Here is an 18012-nt window from a genome sequence, read left to right as displayed (position 1 = left end):
AAATACAAGCAACTCCACAAAACAAGAACAGCCTGAGTTTGTAAATAAATTATATCCTTCATAAATCGGGCATTGGCTTTTTTCATCCTTTTCTCTCTGTAACAATATTTCTGAATTCAGATGGGATTTTCTCTGTAAAGGCAGAGACAGGAGTAATTCATTAACAACAACAACAAAAAAGTTTTTAATTAAAGTAATGGGCAACTTCTGCCTTGGAAGGAACACCTAATGTTCATGAGACTGTCAAACACCGAAATGGAAGAAATGAGACCCCCACACCCAGCTGTGCCAGGTAATTGCTTTGTGAGGGGACGGGCGGCAACGACTGGGCGGGGTGCGTGCCCCTCAGGTGACCCCGACCCCATCACCTCAGGTGGAAAGGGCGGGAAGGACGAGGCGGGAAGCGAGAGCAGCTGCAAGCAAAAGGCGGGAAGCGACGGCGGCGTTCTGCGCTCCTATTGGCTGGCGGGCAGCCGGTGCACCTATATAAAGCGCACGGGCAGCACCTGAGGAAACAAATGTTCGCCTCAGGGTGTGGCTGCGAAGGTACTGCTCGGGAAGAAAGCAAGAAAGCAGATCTGCGAGCTGAGGGAAGGGAGCTGGCAGGTCCGTGAGGGGGTGGCGCGGGCATCGAGCCATGGGCGGTAACGGTCGGGTCCGTGAGGGGGCGGTGCGGGCGTCGAGCCGCGGGGAGGGGGAGGCGGTAAGCTGCGTCGTGGCTCAGGATGGTACGGGACAATGCTAAGCAGCCTCGCTGTTGTTGCGGGGCTGGCAGAGGAGGGGAGGTGGTAATCCACCTCCTATGCCTGGGGTAAGATGCTTGCATACGGATGGCAAGCAACAGTAGTAAAAAAGGTCTATTCTGAGGGATGATCTACAGGGATTATACTTGCATCTCTCAAAAAGAAGTGGTGGAGATCAGAGAGAAAACCTCTTGACGTGTCCATGGACAGGAGCTAATACGGAAAGGGGGAAGTGCTGGAGTGGTGGAGAAAGCTGGGGATGAAGCCCTATGGAAAGGAAGGTAAAGTAGAACACAACCAAAAAAACTTACCTGTAATGGAAAACGCATCTTGTCAAATAAAGGTGTTGTAGTTTTATGATTATTTGTTATGGGTGTTATACATCATAACATCATGTAATGCGCTGCGAGTTCAAGACTTAATGCTGCAGTTCCATGGACAGAACCCATGGCACTAAACGTAGGGAGCTGAAAAACTCACACAGAAATTGTTCTTCAAAACTTAAAAGGGAATGCTGGAAGAGAAGGATGAATTGATGGGAACTGACAAAGGTTGGCTTGCATGGCAATACGGATTAGCATATTAGTTTAAGAAACAATATATTAATTAAACAAAAGCAGCCCATTAGTAATAGTTAAAAAAAAAAACTTTCCATTTCAGCCTTAATAGGTGAACAGTCCTGTTTTTCCTCAAAAATCTTGCACTGGGGATGTAATAGATAGTTGGATCTTCTACGTCAAAAGATTTTGCCTTGCAAGAAGTACTGGAGTCACAATAGAACACTTCCATTGTTTGTTCAAAGTGTGCAAGGATGTTTTCCTCAAGTTCCAAATAAATCGTTTTCAGAAAGTGTCTTACAGTTGCCTAGTAAGCAGTGGAAATATTACTAACTGGGGAAAAGGGAATGAATGTGAGCCAAAGGCTTTAGTGATTAACCTGATGGTGAAAGAAGTAGGTGTGCACTCGACCACCCTAAGTACCACTGAGCATGCTCAAAGGGACATAAGCACGTATCTATCAGACCTTGAAATTTACTATTTGTCTTAATTGAATAAATGCAGAAACTGGACTCAGAGGAGGTGTGCTTACTTAGAAAGTTGCCTGTTGCCCATTGTGAGGAATAAAGGAATGCCGCTTCCGAACACCACATTGGAGATAAAGTCTTCTTCCTGAGTTACGGATGGTAGAACCCAAGTGAGAAATCAGCAATAAGAAAAGAAAAGGGCTAGGAAGACCCAAAGGGAGAGAATTTCTCACCAAAACTATCGTCCTTGGCCAGGTGGCCGTGCGTGCAGCTCCCTGGGGTTGTTGGGTTCCCGGTTTGCTGCAGGCGGGGGAGTTGGTGCTGCTCAGGTGTGACGGTGAGCTCTTTCATTTTCAGGAGCTGCTGCGGAAGGAAGAAGGAGCGTCGCGTGGAACTGCAAGACAAGAGGAGGCAGGAAGAGGAGGCAGAAGACTGCAGCTGGGGGAAAGGGAGAGGCGTTCTGGGCAAAAAGCATCTCCCCGTCAGTGGGGCATAGTCATATTGCGCTAGAGCGTTGCCGGCACCTTGGGTGACCAGGCCGGCTGTGTGCTGGCCGACCTCCCTGTAAGCAGGGCTCGGGTCTTTTGCTGTAGTTGGCCTTTTGCCTTGTTGCTCCTTTGGCTGCCTGGGGAGCGTGGCCCCCCGTAAGGAGGGCGCGAGCCACCTCTCTGCACCCGAGTGGGAAACGGAGCTCGCCGGACCCCACGGCCACCCTGTAAGCAGGGTAGTGCCGTTTTCCCCGCCCCTCTTCCTCGGGCTGCTCGGCGTTGTTGCCTGCTGGTGGCCTGTTGGTGTGACGGCCCTGTACTCGGGGTGCGTGTCATGGCATTTGGCGTTTGGCCTTAGCTGAGAAGCCCCTTGGCACGTTGAGGTCTGTGGCCTCCGTGCAGCCCGGGGATGGGACACAGGCGCTTGTCTGTTGCTCGTGGGTGCAGGTTTATTCCCAGGCGTTGGCTGCGCTGCATTGTCCTTCCCTTTGGGTCTGGGGAGGCTGCTGTGCCGCAGCCGGCTGCTTTAGCCATCCAGTCGGTGTAGATGACCCCTCCCTGGCCCATTAGAGGGCGCAGGTTGAGGTGCTGCTTTGTGGTTGGGGTGACCTCCTCAAGAGGTCTAACTGCACTGATGCAGATGCTCTTTGTTCATAACCTGATGCTACTTAAAGATTACAGAGATTACGAAGAGCATGGATGTCTCAAATAAGGGATTTGAAACTTCCACGGGGTGGAGGCAGATGCCTCAAGCTAATTATTTAACACATTTTTCTGGCTGAGGTATTTTGCTCAAGGTTGAAGCTCCACCTTAAGTTCCAGATGCTCTGTTTATCTAGGATTAAGAAGAAAAACCTTCCTGAGATGAAATGTTTCTCTTCAAAGATCCCAGACCAGCTTGGATGATCTGGTGCCTGATTTAGTGGTCGGCAGCCCTGCCGGTGGCAGGGGGTTGGAACTGTACGAACTTTGAGGCATCTTCCCACCCAAGCCATTCTGTGATCCTATGAATATTAGGTAGATCTTTGTGCTGGTGGCGAAGAATTGTGATCAAAGCCAAGCAAGCACACCCACGCTCAGTGCAGTGTGGAGCCTCACTCCTCCCAGCATCCAACCAAACAACAAAAAGCAGCTGCTTTGCTTCAGCCGTAGTTCCATGTATCCAGCTTCAGACAGCTCCAGGAATGTCAGATGATTTGGGATCAGCTTCCTACCGTGAACATCCCTCGCTCAGCGAAGCCAAGAATCAATTTAACACATCTCCAATAAAACGCATCTCACAAAGACCGCTCTTGGCAACGCTCTGCTGTCACACCAACACCAAGTTTCGCTTTCATTATGTTCAAATCAGTCTCATTAGTTCAGTCAGACTTCATTTTTTTCAATGCTTGGGGCCTTCTTGAAGTAAGGCGCATTAACTTCATCTTGATTTATAGCCCATGGGTTGGTTTGACTGGTTTGTAAACTGAGCTCCTACGCGTTTTTCCTTCCTTATGGCGGTATTCTCTGTCCTCGTCCCTCCCGGAGCCATCTGCCTGCTCAGCCCATGTGCTGTGTAGGCTAGTTCAAGCTTAACACAGCCCAACTGTGGCGCTGCAAATCCCAAACATGCACAGAAACACAGAAAATGATTTTGCAAAACAAGTTATACGAGCACTTCCCGAGGAAGGTTTGTTCATAGCATTTTTTTGGGGTTTGTTTTTATTATCAGTCGGTGCCCAAGCTTTATGGCTGTTTGCTGTTACAGCTTCTTGTAGTGAAGGTTACACTTAAATTTGCATTGACTGGTCCTGCTTTCCCCAGTCACACTGTGTACAGGGAGGGCATAGCTGAATGTAAGAATTCATTTTCCCCGTTTGCCTTCCTCAAGTCAAGCCCCTGTACTCGCCTTCTAATAACCCCACTTCTCAGCACAGGTCTTGCATGCCATAGGGAGTCAGCATTTTTTCCTCTGGGCATTAGAATATTTATCCCAAGTGTTGGTGCATGATTCCCCTGTGCTAAGATAAGGTCCTTGGCAAGGCTCCCACATTTCTGGTAGGACACAGCCTGCAATGGTGGTTAGCCAGCAGACTCGGGCAGCACTTCTGCATAGCCTGGGAGAATTCCATGCCTGCTGTGTTAATCCTGCACAGCAGGAGGCACTTGCGTCTGTGCCAGGGAGCCCTGCCTTATACCAGTGCAGACATTAGAAAGCTCAGGTGGAAATGTCAAAGATGTTTAAAATCCTATTTTCTCATGTATTCTGTGTTTTATCATCCTGCCACAGTAACATGCCTGAGGTTTCTCTCAGTGATTTTCTTCTCCGTTTTTTTTCAATTGTAAATACATTTTGTAGACACTTCTAGACTGAAATGGTATTACTGGGGTAATGTCTCTGCGCCACAAACCTCAAAGCAAAGCATGGCCTGATAGAGTGTCATGCTGAGCCACAGAAAGCTTTTTCAAGACAGTGTCACAAGTATTCAGTCAATATTTGCTTCACTTCTGTCTGTCTGCTTGAATATGCGTCAAGGCTTCCCACAGCATCCAAATCTTTTCTCCACATTGGTGATTTGTCTAAAGAACGCCTGTATGTCCTGTGGGGCTACGCTACACTGTGGGACTACACTGAAAGCCTTTCTTCCTTCCCCACAGAGGGAGTGGAGCACAGGGATGAGGGTGCATGCCCCATCTCTGGAGGTGCTCAAGGCTGGGATGGGTGGGGCCCTGGGCAGCCTGATCTGGTGGGAGACAACCAGCCCATGGCAGGGGATGGGGCTGTGAGGCCCTTTCCAACCTCAGCCACTCTGTGATTCTATGATAAGTTTCGTCCTGCGGCTTTACGTTTTACTGTGGCGGTGCCAAAGATGGAAGGAGCACCCTTGGGACAGGAGCTGGTATCCTCCATATCCTGTTTCACAGTCAGGTCTGGAAGGATGGAGCCATTGGTACATCACCTGGTCAAGGAAAGTGAAGGGAAAAGGGGCTGCCCAACTTGAAGGACAAATGCTGCAGTGATGGGTAAAGCCTGACTGGGGGCACTGAGCAGGTCTTAACCTGGATATCTGCTGCGAACCAACCAGTTTTACTGGTGATATATGTTGTTTTGGAACATTCTGCAAATTCCCAGTGTACTGTAGCAGAAGGAGATTCCAAGGGCGTAGACCACCATGAGGAAATGGTAAAATAGCGATGTATAGAGACTCTAACTCTCTTTAGCACCCAGCTGGGGATGAGGCGTACTGATTTTTCGTTATTCTGGGCACTGTCCTCTACAAACAAAAAGGCACAAATGTCCAAATGCTCGCAGAGACCTGCAGCTTTACAGAAAAAGCTCACAGCCGCTTCACTGACAGTGGCAGCACAAACAGGAGTAGCTTCACTGCATGCCAATTTCTTCTTAAATCTCTTCCCTCAGGGAGCTGACTGCTTAGGAGATATTCAAGGGGACTGGAAGCTTGCTGGCTGCTCAGCTGATGTAGACCTGGAAATCTCTGATGGTGCTCCAAAGAATGTCATGTTGCAGTGATGGGCCAAGTTCCTCTAGACCATGCAGAAGATGATGTTTTGGCAAGAAAAATTAGAAATCCAACCAGGTGCCTCTACAGAAGGAGGTTTTGTATTTGTGCTGCATGTCACGCAGATCCAGATAGGACCATTTCCAGGACTGGGGAAATGCTAGATTCTGTCCGAAAGCTGAGACGAGCAGTGAGTGCCTGCAGAGCAGGAAGCTCTCCAGGAGGAGACAATGGCTGGCTTTGACATTCCTCACTGCTTTATTTCCTTAAACAACTTGACTCGTGTCACTCTGCAGTGTGCTGCCAATTGCTCGTGCTCAGCTCCCTGTTTGTATCCAGGAGACTTCTCATTCCCATGAGTGGGACGTCGCTGGGCTGGATTTCCTGCCTCTCTTGCTCTGCGTGTAGCTGCATATATGGGTGACTGAGATAGTTAAGGATGATGGATCTTCACAGTCGGTGCTGAGGATCTTTCCCCTACCTGTTGCTTTTCAGTACAAAATTTAAGGGTGGGTTGACTTTGGTTTTACTTTGCAGTTTGCTAAGAAAGGAGTGGACTTAAGCAAGAGCATGACTCTTGGTAGTCCTGATGTAGGAGAAAGGTTTATTTCGTAGATTCTTTTGAGTTGGACGGGACCATTAAAGGCCATCTAGTCCAGCTCCCCTGCAATGAACAGGGACACCTACAGCTCAGGCAGGGGCTCAGAGTCCCTGTCCAGCCTGACTTTGAATGTCCTCAGGGATGGGGCATCCACCATCTCTCTGGGCAACCTGTGCCAGTGTTCCATACTCGATGTCCATCACGTGACAGTTTGGTTCAATCCGGCCCAGCATGGCTTTTACACAGGAAGTTTGCTTCTGCTGTGTAAGTGTGAGAAATTCTTTTCATTGTTGCTCCCCATAGTTCCCTCCAAAATATTCTCTGGCTCTTTTGCAGAAGAAATAGGGAGCTGGTGGTGAGAGATGATCCAGAGATGACAAGTAACTGTTAGAGATTTAAATGTGGTCTTTTCAATAAGGAAAGTGAGATGTTGGTGTCATCCAAGCACTACAAAAAAACAGAGCTGCCTCTGTTAGCATTCACCTTCTACACAAGGTGGATGTTACGAGAGCACTGGTGGTAAACAAATCAGCCCCCTGGTGATAAACCTGCCCTGTGGGCTGTCCTTTGCAAGTGTCTGTATGGCCACTGTCCCTGTGTTGTCTGTAAACATTTTCCTGCATCCAGAGAGCAAGGTGTGCTGCTTTTCTCTCCCTTTTTTTTTTTCAGTTATAAAACCGAAGCACAAAGCCCTCTAAGTGTAAACCCACAATCACCAAAAAGTCTGAGTGTGGGTGGAGTTCAGGGTGCTTTGCTTGTAGCCACAAAAGGAATCTGCAGTACGTGGAGCAACAACAGGGACAGCGCTACCTCCTGTGAGCATCCCTCTTCCCTCACTGTGGGGATTCCCATTCCCTGCCCATGCCCAAGACAGTGGCACAGGTTGCCCAGAGAGGTGGTGGATGCCCCGTCCCCTGGAGACACCCAAGATCAGGCTGGACAGGGCTCTGAGCACCTGCCTGAGCTGTAGGTGTCCCTGTTCATTGCAGGGGAGTTGGACCAGATGGCCTTTAAATGTCCCTTCCAACTCAAACAATTTTATGATTCTTTGAAAAAGGAAATACCTGTTTTCGAATAAATGCCCTCCTGCTGCATTGTTGTGCTGAGGATCTGTAAGTGAGGTGAGCTAGAGTCAGAAATGAGCCTGCCTCATTGATTTTTATTCTCTAAAGTAAGAGAAAATCAAAAGCCAGCCTAGGGCTTAGCTAACCATCTGCCATCACTCCTGCAGTTGGAAATGTAATCGGGACTGTAGGAAATCTGGGCTGGGGAGTGCTGTCTGTGGCTCACAGTGGCACCAAGTCTGGGCTGTAGGGGCACGTGCGTTTTTGCCACGAGCACTGTGGTGCCTGGGTGGCCCTCTGCCTCTCCTGATGCAATCTCACCAATTACTGCCCGAGTTAGTTAAATACAAATAAACAACTGCCGCTGCTTCCCGAGTACTGCTTTGAGGCACTGCCACCTGGTGGCACTGCACAGCCAGTGTCGGTGCTAAGCACCACTGGCGTCTGTCCTCAGCTCTCTGTAGGGACCGAGCATTGCCACCCAACTCGAGGACTTATTCATCCCCCACCCGATGCTTCTAAGGACGCTTGCTGTCGCTCAGTGGGATTTTGCCTTCGGTACAGCCCTCGGTTTCATCCCTCTATAAGGGCGTCCTTTGCACAGACCCTGCTGTGCCTCCACTACCCACCTCACAGTGAATTTTTAATCTCACAGCAATTTCACAGTGATTCAGCTTAATTAGCCCGAGCAGTCAGTCTCCAGTCTGTGGCTTTCATTTCAGTTCAAGTCCTGGGGACAGGATCACTTAGTCAGCACTCCCTGATGTTGTCCAAAGCCTTTGCTTCAGACATTTCTGATGAGGCTTGAAGGCTGCTGGCTCCCCTCTGCTCTGATCTATTTTTAATTAGCACTTTGGGCCTTTGCTGTTACAGCCGGGGAAGGTGATCTCTGGGGCACAGTCACTTTTGTCCGTGTGTGTGGCTGATGCCGGTGCTGAGAGCAGAAATGTTGTCCAGGCAACGGCATGTCTGAAAGCAAGGTGAGGGAGCCTACAGCCTGCACTTGGGAAGAGGCTTGCTGGGTGCTCCAGGACAGGGTGCCAGGACACCAAACTGGAATGACAGCATGCCCTTGGGAAGAGGACAGGTGATGGAAATCTTGCTGCTGTTCGATTATGCTCCAGATTATGCTGGAAGCACAGTTGTTGTCACTGTCCGCAGAATCTGTGCAAAGCAGTCAGGAGAAATGCAAACTATCAAGAAAAGTGAAAATGAACTACTTCATGGTACGGTGTTGTACGGTATGGCATGGCTTGGCATGGTGTGGTGTGCTATGGTATGATGTGGCATGGCGTGACGTGGCGTGGCATGGCGTGGTATGGCATGGTATGATTTGGTGTGGCACGGCATGGAATAGAATGGCATGGTGTGGCATTGCATAGCGTGGCATGGCGTGGCATGGTATGACCTGTCATGCATGGCTTGGCATGATGTGATGTGGTGTGGCACGGCATGGCATGACATGCATAATCTCCCCTTTTTTTTGCTTTTCCTTCCACCAGGATAATGCAGTGTCCATGACTTGGTAACAGATTTATTCTGATCATGACACAGCTGCAATATATCAAGGCCAAATCCTGCATGGGGCTGAGCATCTCTTGAAACCTGCTGAGTGCCTTTGGCCATACCCTTGTCATTAAGAGGAGTCAGGCAGGCTCAGCACTTCCTGCCAGTACTTTAGCAAGGGTTGAGACAAAGTCGTGGAGTCCTTTGGCACTGTGCAGCCCAGAAGGGCACAGAAGAGGACTACAGGGAACTGCTAAACCCAGCCAAAGTCTGTGAAAAGTCTGGCACTTCTGTTTATGGTGTTTACTAGGGATGTTCTCATTATTTATTGATCGCTTATTTATGTTGCAGCAGCATTTCAGCCAATAATTGAATACAATAAGCAGTGGCATGGGAAGGGACAAGGGGTCAATATTATTAAATATGGAAAAGAATGGATACGCAGTCAGCTATTGTTGTAAAATCGTTGCAGAAATGGTTCTCTCTCCTGCTTGCTTTCCAGACCCGGCTAGATTTTCTGCAGAGCCAGAAATGTGCCTGTTGCCTTCCATATGCTAGGTTTGTTACGCATCTTCCTCAGAAAGTTCCTGACTAAAACATGTGGAAAAAGATGGAAGTGTTTTTGCTGGCTTCAGTTTATCTTAGATGAGCCAAAAGTCTTGAATGGAGAATACTTTAGTGGAAATGAGATACTGTGTTTTCAGTTGAACTTTTATCAGCCTAAAGATCCATGCCTCAAAAGATTTATTCAGGGACTTCCTTGTTTACTGGCATTATTCATGTCAGTGACAAGTGCCTTTCCATATCTGATCTGTAGGAAAAATCTCCCTTTTTCCCCCTCAGTTATATGTAGTCCAAAACTAACTGCATCTTCATACTGGGATTGTTTTTTCATTGAATCAAAATATTTTGCTGTCAATTCTGCCTGTGTATTTTCACAAATCTTAGCTAAATCACAAACCATTTCCTTTCAGTAGCACCACCAGGCTGACAGATATTTCACACGAGGAGCTTTTCAGAATCTTTTTCTCCACCACCACACTCTAAGCAAGTACCTTAACGCTTCCTAAGATGACGTGGGTTTGTGCAACAGCTATAGGAGCTGCAGGAATGGCTGTAGCTGAGGATGCAGTAGGTATTTGGATACCTGTACCTTATTTCCATGTGCAGTCACAAGGATAGAAGTGGAAAGCTGTGTGCAATGTATGTCTCTTTTTCCAAAGTCTGTTCCCATGTATTTTTCTGCATAACTGAGATTAGAAGACAGTGAGAACTGCTTTACACAAATTCTTTCCATTCTTTGCTTTTGCTGTCCCTGAAGTTTGCAGGAATGAGGACTTAAATTGAAAGAGCAGGTGTCCCACGAGTAACCATTGCTGCTGCCTGTCCCTCCATTATGCATTGTTGTGTTTACAGCAGTTAGAGAAGCAGCTTTGATGGTTATTGGAGGTAGCAGCAATCCTGCTCGCCACTGCCAACTGCTCAAGCAGGGATCCAGGAGGAAAGCTGTCACTGTGCCATCAGAGGATAAAAAAAAGCAGTGGCACAAAAAGATTGTTTTAGAGAAAAAACCAATATCTTCAAAATCTTAAATAAGTACAACAACCTATAAGAGAAAGGGCTGAATCTAATGGGTGCCTTCAGTGAGCATCACACCAGTTGAGGGCATGAGGATACATGAGCAAAGTGAGGAAAACGAAGCTCTGAGCAGCATAAGCCTTTAGTGAGTGCTGCATCTCCTTGGAAGGAGGAAAGACCTCTCTTTTTGATGCAGCAAAGAGACAGAAAGTCACTCTGCCAACACTCTGGAGCTGACTAGAGTGCCCAGCAGATGATTGTGAGCAGGCAAATGAGGTGGGAGTTTTTATTGAACGCCGACTGCAGCTAAAGATCTGATTTACCTTGCTCGTAGTCAGTCAGGGCAAGCATCTGCCCAGGCACTCAGCACTTGGGCGACACTGCGAAGACGAGGAAAAAAATGCCAAAGTCAGAAATTTGTAACACTTGGCAGGAGAGGCTGTTTAAGTAATTAATGTGAAGATCAGGAAGAAGAGAACAGGAAGAGAAATGGGATATAATGGTCCAGAGAGAGGGGCAACCTCCTGTGCATGAGGAGCTATGCCCACTTCTCCTGAAGGTAAGGCACTGGCCATGCCAACAAGAAGGCAATGGGCATGGGTCTGTGCCAGCAGGATTGCTTTGCAGTTTTCTCTCCCAAGTTCTGCTCTGTTTCCATGACCAGATCAACAGACTGTTTTATCTCCTGAGGTAATGGATTTATTGTTTCTGAAGGGGCTTTTCTAGTCCTTTCCTTGTGCTTTCTGGAACATGGTTGTGTGACATGAAAAAGCATTATTCACCTGTGCTTTTACACAAGCCACTTTTGAGTTCTTTTTTATTATTTTTTCCTTGCATGCGTCATGGATTTTTCTGTTCTCCAGTTCATTACATAGTATGGTTTTGATGTACTTATACAATAGATGCAAAAGATTGCTAGTGGCTATTTTTTCTTCCCCTCTCTCCCTTTTTATCTGAGATTTTGCTCAGTGACTCAGGATTTATTTCAGCTCTAACAGTTCATTTCAGTTCTTGGAAGAATTTGGGGTGAATTGTGCTTGGCTCTTTGTAGGTTAGTTGCTTAGCTACCTAGCTTGGTCTAGGAACATCTCATCTCATTTTTCCTCTATATTTAGCATGTCCACTGTAGTCTGGACTTCATTCTGTCTCCATTCATCCAGTACATTACCAGGCTTCTATAAGGTTTTTCTAGCTGCTCTATGGCAGACTATGACAGCACATTTTCTTAGTTAGTGCTTCATTGTTCCAGTTGCTGCTCCTCAGTAGTCACCACTTCTGTTATTTCGTAGTGCCATTGTGGTGTTTCATTTTCATAAGGAGCTGTCAAAATTTCTAGTTGTACTGGCCGGTTTAGACTTGGTAGGTCAATTCAAATCTGGCCTGAGAATAAACAACTCCTTTGCCTTCGCACATAAACACAGAGCAAGTTTTAATGGTTTCTGAAATAGCTGCTCTTCAGTATGTATCACTAAAGCTACTTTGTTTTAGGAAACAAGCAGCATCACTCAAAGGGCACAAGCTTGTAAATACATTCAACAGGTCACAGCATCCTGAGCCCATCATGTCATCTCTCACCAACTTATGACATAGTCAACATGAAGGTCTGCTTTCCAGGATGCCTTCACTTAGACAAAGATTTGCAATATGCTTAGTGGCTTTGGAGGTGTTCTCAGCCTGGAAGCGTGACCTTCCCCGGGGCTGCAGCGGGATGGCCCTCTCCTGCAGGGCTCCACACTCAGTCCTGCATGGAACTGGGTGCATCCCAGTTAGGAAGGTGGGTGAGTCAGGGAATGAGCCGGCGCATCGTCTCTCCTTGCACGTGCAGGCTGAACAAATGGGCCCTATAAAATGCTGTTTTGTTGGACTGGGGTTGGCAAACGGGTAGGAGAGAGAAGACATAGTAACTACTACAGCTGGCCCCAATTTGCTGAGGGGCTCCAACACAGCAGCTCTTTGGACATGTTGTAAAGGAGACTGAGACCTTTCAGTCTTCACCACCAATCCCAGGGCAGGCTGCTGGTCCCAGGGCCATCCACTCAGGAGCCGTTCCTTCCCTAGCCATGTCTCCAGCCATCTTTTCCTTGCTGCTCCCACTGGCTTTCCCCTTCTGCTGGCTGCTCCTGCTCGTTGCCATTTAGCAATTTTAGCTCCACCACTGAGGGACTGCATCTTCTGTTCTGGCCTGGCAGCTCCAGCAGGGCTCCTTCCAGTCCTCCCCACTCAAGATCTCCTTGGTGGTCTCAGCCATTTATTCTGAGCATACTCAGACCCGCTCTGCTGGTCTGCTCTGGTTTCACGCATCCCAGCTCTCTGAAGGGTCACCAGGGGAATCTCACTTTTCTCATCACAAAATAAATCAGAAATACAGTTGAGATCCTGTTAATTGAAAAGAAGGTTTCTTGCCTCATTCCTTCAAACTGACAGAGTTTCAGAGTCAATCAGTGGTAGCCTATGTGGATGCTGCAGATTCTCAGGAAGCAAAAGGAAAGGGAAGGGAACTGATCCAAAGTGATGAGCATAACAACTGTCAGTGGCAAAAAATACCACAACCCCACCAGGTGCAGCCTCAGCAGCAGAGGGTCTATCCCTCAGTGAGGTTTATTCCCACCAGATCTGTGTCTGGAGCAGTGCAGGATCCAAATCTGGGTGCAGGGGTGGGAGCTGCGCAGGGAGAGCTGGAGCGGATGGCAGAATGAGATCTGCCTTAATGTTGCACCCAGCATCAGAGTTTGCTCAGAGGCAGTTTGTGGTATTAGATCATTAAAAAAAAAAAAATGCCATGCACAGTCAAATGCCAGCCACGGGGAGCTGTGGAGACAAGACAAGGCAATTTTTATGAAAAAAAGATTTCTCGGATATAATTCCCAACTGATCCATAACACACAATGAGTCCGTTTCTCGTGTCCCTGTGCTCAGCATGATTCTGAAGCTGCTGAGATTCTCTGGTACTCAGGCTTTCATTAAGTAAAGGAAGAAAAGATAAAGTGTCTGGCCTTTATAGTTGTGAATAAAACCTTCAGAGCATGAAAAGAATGTCAAGTTCTGCCTGTGCACAGAGACATGTTGCTTTAACAACTTTGAAAGGAAGAATCAAGGAAACCAGCCTGGTATAAGACTGTTTTATTCTAGTGTAGCTAATCACACATGGTAGGGAAACATATGGGCATGGCTTTCAGATGCTGTTAGCCTAAGAGAAGACTCTGCATGCAAGGGGAGGCCTTTGGGCCCAGGCTGGCAGTCAGGGACAGCCAGTTCAGCACAAGTGATGCAGGTCCTGCATTTGACGCACAGTCACAGCCACTCACCCCATGACTCACATAGTGTTACACCAACCTAAAACTCAGCTGTAACCTTGCTCTGAGCAAGGCAACCATGTCTGTTTCAGAACAGACCAACTCCAGAAATGTCTGCCAGCGTTGCAGCATTGGTAGGGATTCACTTTTCCTTTTTAACAACAGGAGCCTTCATGCAGACTTACCTGGGGTGGCAGCAAGTCATCCTGCTGGCAGAGCTGACTGTGCTTGGGAAATGTTCTGACATTTCAGCCAGAAAAAAGGATCATTCTATCTGCAGAAACTGTTTTTCCCCTAGAGAGGATGGTTGGTAGGACATGAGTAAAGCGCATCTTTGTAAGAGAGCCCGAGTCTGAATCTGAAGCTACCGTGAAATGTTTGTTCTGACACAAGTGGGTGCAATGGCCCCTCTTCTGGGGGGCACTAACTCTAATCAAGACATCATTTCCTGATGTTTCTCAGGAGGATAACTCCTACAGGCTCTTCCCAGTGCTTTCTCCTGTTCATCCTGTGACTTCTCACCAAAGGCATTCTCAGGCGTCCTGGAAACAAAGGAGCTTCAGATGATTTTCACAGCTTTGGTGAGCTCCCTGGGGCCTGCAGAAGAAAGTCCTTTTGGTCTTCCTCCAGCCCAGCTCCACAGCTCACTGTGGCAGATGGCAGGGCTGGATTTGTCCCAGGTAGCTGCTCCGTGCCAGTGCCTGGAGCTCTGCCTGGTGGTGGTGGGCTCCAGGGCTCTGCCCTTGGCCTGTGCTTCCTTGGCATATTCATCTTCTCAAATGGTCTTCGGCTGCAAGCACAGAGAGCTTGCATTGGTGCTCTAACGGCCAGTGCACACAGCTTACAGTATAGACTGTGCATGCCATTTCTGTATTTCATTCAACAAAGAGGTGTCTCTAGAGAACCCCCAGGTTTGCTTCACAATTTCTTGCCTGACCTTTGAGATCCTGCATTTGCTTTTTGTCTGCCACCAGTGTGACACCAACCTTACTGAGAGAGGTGGAGCACGGGAATGCATTTGCAAGGGCACTCGAAAAGTTCCTTACCACTTGGTTGTGAATAACTTTCCAAAATGGGAATGTCCACTTCACAATGGGCCTTTCAAATGAAATAGTGCTGGTGTGCCTCATTCCAGCAAAGCTGCTCCTCGTGTAGCATCCTTCAAGGCGCTTCAGAGAGAAAACCACCAGGGCTGCTGATGGGGAGCTCCCGACACCCTTTCATTCCCCAAGAGAAAACTCCCCAAAACCCCATGCTCAGCTCCTTAGCCTTCCACTATTCTGCCTTTGGGTTGTGTGCATTATTTTGCCCATACAAAACTCATGGTCCCATGTATCAGTTTCTGGAGGTCCAATTTTTCAGCGCTGCTGTTGGAGCAACATGCAGTGAGAGTCCTGACTATCTAACAAGGTCTTAATCACAGAAGCAGAGCTCAGTGCTGCCCCTCTGCTCCCTGTGAGGAGCTGTAGCTGCCATGAGCCCTCCCCTCAGTCTTCCCCGCTCTGGGCTGAGCAAACCAAAGGACCTCAGCTGCTCCTCACACATCTCTCCCTCCAGAGCCTTCACCATTTTCACAGCCCTCCTTTGGACTGGACTCTCTCTAACAGTGTTATGTCCTTTTTGTACTGTGGTGCTCAGAACTGCACTCAGTCCTCAAGGTGAGGCTGCACCAGCACAGTGTAGAGCAGGACAAAAAAAAAGCAGCAAGCAAATGCTTTCCTTGGAGATTGTTTTGGACTGTTTGCTACCTGAACGCAAGTACAAGCCCTAAGGACGAGCATGGGGTGGGACAGCAGTGAGGGATTCCCCACGCTGTGGCAAACCACAGCCTGCTCCCTGCTTCCTCCAGGTATCACATCTCAAGGCTGGGGCACAGGGCAGCACAGCCCTCCTTCCTTTCTCAGGGCTCTGCTGCTTCCAGACCTGCAGCACGTGCGTCCGCTCAGCAGTGGGTGAGAAACATGGAGGTGAGTGCCAAGAAAAACAGGCCTGAAGGGACTGATCTCTTTCGGAAATGCCAGAAGACTGAAGCATATGCAGTGTGGTTCGTGAACTTTGGTGGGGAGGGGTGGCTGCCAGGCATACGAATTAGAGAGGTTCAGAAATCAGAGTGGGCTGTAGAAACATGTGGAGCGGCATCAGAAGAAATCGAACGGGTCAGTGGAGGCTGTGCAGTGCCAAGGCGAGCTCTGAGCATCCACGCTGGAATAAAGGAGGACTCCAGAAAGACAGAAATCTTAGAATTTCAGAGTCATAAAAGTTGGAAAAGACCTCAAGTCCAACCACCAGCCCACCCCCCCATGCTCACTAATCATGTCCCTCAGTGCCACATCTCCACGGTTCCTGAACACCTCCAGGGAAGGTGACTTGCTGCACACAGGCAGTGGGAAGCATTAGAAGCCATGCAGGTGAGCCACGTGGCACCAGTATTGCTCTGAAATCAAAGCAGAATCAGTCAGTCGCAGACGCATCAGACACAGATCATTTTCCTGTTTGCAAACACTTTTAGGCACTCAGTGGTAGCCTGCAGCATGTTCACCAGAGGATGTGCATCGGAGCGCACACTCAGTCCATATGCTCTGGAGCAATCCCCAGTTCCTCCTCAGTCACAGCCAAAAGTGGCACTGATTTTGGGAAAATCATCTGTCTTCTTATCATTAGAAGGATGAATGTATTCTCTCCCATATATTATAACCAGTGCTGTCTTCTTTGTTAACCTCTTAAATGAGGCAGTTACTCCCAAATGCAACGTCTTCTGTTAATAGTGTCACACCTTCAAAGCTTTGATCTCTGCACCCGGACAGCTTTTTGTTTCAATCTGTCCTTATCTGCAGCATGATTCTTTGATCCTATTTCCCTTGCTCGGTAAATCACAATTTCTCACAAGCTGCCACAGATGCTCTGCGTGGCCAGACTTCATTCTATTAATGCTCCCTTCAGTCAGACACTGCGTGCTTGAGGATTCTGGCTTTCATTTTTGATGAGGACTCAGCAAGAAGATATGTATGCCTGCCACCAGCTCATGCCACTTCTCTCAGGGCTTTAATTTCTCCTCCGTGCCCTTTTGTAAAGCACCAAGCAGTAGGAGCCTGGGGCTGCTGCCGTGTGCTCAGGAAGCTCTGGCAGCACAGATTTCCCACCCAAATCCATCCCTGATGCCCCAACAGAGTGAATGACTGCAGGACCTTTTGAGGATTTCTTATGTTATACTGTTGCCTTCCAGATCTCTCTCTCAGAAGGCACTGGCAGGAATGTCACACTCTCCAAGGGCAGGTAGCCAGATTTGGGATGGATGCTTATTCAGAAAGTAATTTCCCTCCTCTAGTTTACCAGCCCTGGCCCTTCTAGCCTGGGTTTTCCATTGTGTCTTGCAATGCAAACACACCTCTCTCTGCCAGCAGAGGAAGAGGCTGACTTGGAGCCAAAAGAAACGAATTGTTCTCCGTTCGTTGCCCAAGCTGAGTGAGATACTGAAAATAAACAATGTATGTGCCTAAAAATGCCTGGATTTACCATTTTAACAGCCCTGATTACCCCTGGTTTGATGGAGGATTCTTCAAGGTGTTTTCTCAGCACCCAATTAAGGAAGCAGGAACCCAGAGCGCAGTCCTTGAACCAAGCAAACGTGGGAATCAGAACCAAATGCAGTGCAATGCAGTGCTGTCCTGAGCTGAAATTTTGCTATTGAGTGGATGATTCCTGCAGTGCCCTTCCAGGATCAGGCACCTCCATAGGTTTGTCCAGGTGGGAATAGCCACGCATGGCATAGAACAGGGCTGAAGAGGAAACACAAGAGGGAGAGCAGGACACTGTTTAATAATGAACATCTGGCTCTCCAAGCACAGGCTGTGAGAGGCTGATTTATGGGAGCCAAGACAATAGGCTATTGTGCTGTGTCACAGAGTCCATTTGACTTGAGCTATTCATTCTTACAGATATATGAAGTGGTCATCTCTTATAACTGATCTCGTCCTTTCTTAGGTTCTTGAATTCTCACTTCTTTTCTGTCTTGCACTTCCTGGAGGATATTTCTGAGCTGAAATATATACACATCTGACATTAGTACATTATTTTTTTCCTTGACTGTGGCCAATGGCAGCATGTGAGAGTGTTGTCGAAGGGGGATTTTCCTACTTGTAGCAAAACCAGATCTTCTCACCATGCCTTATTCTAGCCTTTCATATTCTGGCCTGAGCTGGGGGTAATGTAGCCAGT

General features: G+C 48.0%; 1 long non-coding RNA gene across 2 annotated transcripts; it reads left to right on the top strand.

Moving 5' to 3' along the window:
* Positions 392-1955, top strand: LOC110398632. Of its 2 annotated transcripts, none has more exons than XR_002438507.1 (3): positions 392-606; positions 881-1024; positions 1404-1787. It is a non-coding gene; the product is annotated as an uncharacterized LOC110398632 (long non-coding RNA). The 2 variants fall into 2 exon arrangements; XR_002438506.1 differs by lacking the exon at positions 1404-1787 and adding an exon at positions 1805-1955 and having other exon boundaries at positions 393-606.

This window comes from Numida meleagris, chromosome 4 (assembly GCF_002078875.1).
Source record: "Numida meleagris isolate 19003 breed g44 Domestic line chromosome 4, NumMel1.0, whole genome shotgun sequence".
Classification (NCBI taxonomy): domain Eukaryota; kingdom Metazoa; phylum Chordata; class Aves; order Galliformes; family Numididae; genus Numida; species Numida meleagris.
Note: the sequence above shows the minus strand (reverse complement) of the source record. Positions and strands in the feature narration are given on the sequence as shown.